Below are 586 nucleotides of genomic sequence, written 5' to 3'. Positions count from 1 at the left end.
ATTCTCTACCCTCTTTCTCCTTTCCCCTGTACCTTCTCCTCCCCAAGCCAGATCTTTGCCCCTTCCCCCCACTGAAGTCAATCCCAAGGTCTGGGACACCTCAGCCCCAGGACTAGCCTCTCATCACACTCCTATCTGCATTCTCTTAAAGGACCCCTCCCTATTTCCCAGCTGATCCCAATACCTAATTGCACTCAAACACTGCTATGGACTTAAGCTCATAATTCAAAGGCTTATGAGTGCTAACCTCCTTAAACCCACTCACTCTCCATATAACACTCCCATTCTTCCGGTCCTCAAGCCTGATGGCTCCTACCATCTGGTCCAGGATCTCCAGCTTATTAATTCAGCAGTTATTCCCATTCACCCAGTCATTCCCAACCCCTATACTCTTCTTTCTCACATCCCCTCTTCCACCACCCACTTTTCTGTATTAGACCTTAAAGATGCTTTTTTCTCAATACCCTTACACCCCGACTCTCATGACCTCTTTGCATTCACCTGGGAGGACCCTGACACTGGGATGTCTTCCCAACTAACCTGGACTGTCCTGCCCCAGAGAGCTATGAAAGTCTTAGATCAGACA

Source organism: Nannospalax galili, unplaced genomic scaffold (genome assembly GCF_000622305.1).
Source record: "Nannospalax galili isolate Female #2095 unplaced genomic scaffold, S.galili_v1.0 scaffold186, whole genome shotgun sequence".
NCBI lineage: Eukaryota > Metazoa > Chordata > Mammalia > Rodentia > Spalacidae > Nannospalax > Nannospalax galili.
The sequence above is the reverse complement of the archived record's forward strand: the minus strand, read 5'-3'. Positions refer to the sequence as shown.